Source organism: Phaethon lepturus, unplaced genomic scaffold, assembly GCF_000687285.1.
Source record: "Phaethon lepturus isolate BGI_N335 unplaced genomic scaffold, ASM68728v1 scaffold31900, whole genome shotgun sequence".
Taxonomy (NCBI): Eukaryota; Metazoa; Chordata; class Aves; order Phaethontiformes; family Phaethontidae; genus Phaethon; species Phaethon lepturus.
In genome coordinates, this window is record NW_010511691.1 from 925 (window position 1) to 1,138 (window position 214).

The 214-nt window shown below is 60.7% G+C and overlaps 1 protein-coding gene across 1 annotated transcript in view; it reads left to right on the plus strand.

The window, feature by feature from the left end:
* Positions 1-214, plus strand: part of CRYBA2 (crystallin, beta A2) — a gene marked incomplete at its 5' end in the record, with an annotated part of 1,847 nt that overhangs the window by 545 nt on the left and 1,088 nt on the right. The gene's annotated exons all lie outside the window — the stretch shown is intronic.

Here is a 214-nt window from a genome sequence, read left to right on the forward strand (position 1 = left end):
CCCCGCGGGGGTCCCCGGCGCCGTGCCCGGGCAGATGCAGCCTCTATCGCTCCATCTGCAGAGACACTGGTGCTCGCAATAGCGGCACGTCTGCGCCTCCGAGCGGGGGGACCCCCCCCAACTTTTAATAATCACCAGGCAGATATGCTTGGGCTTTAATAAAGGAGATGCGATAAGATCACTCCTTACTGGCAGGACTGGTCCATCCTCCGAC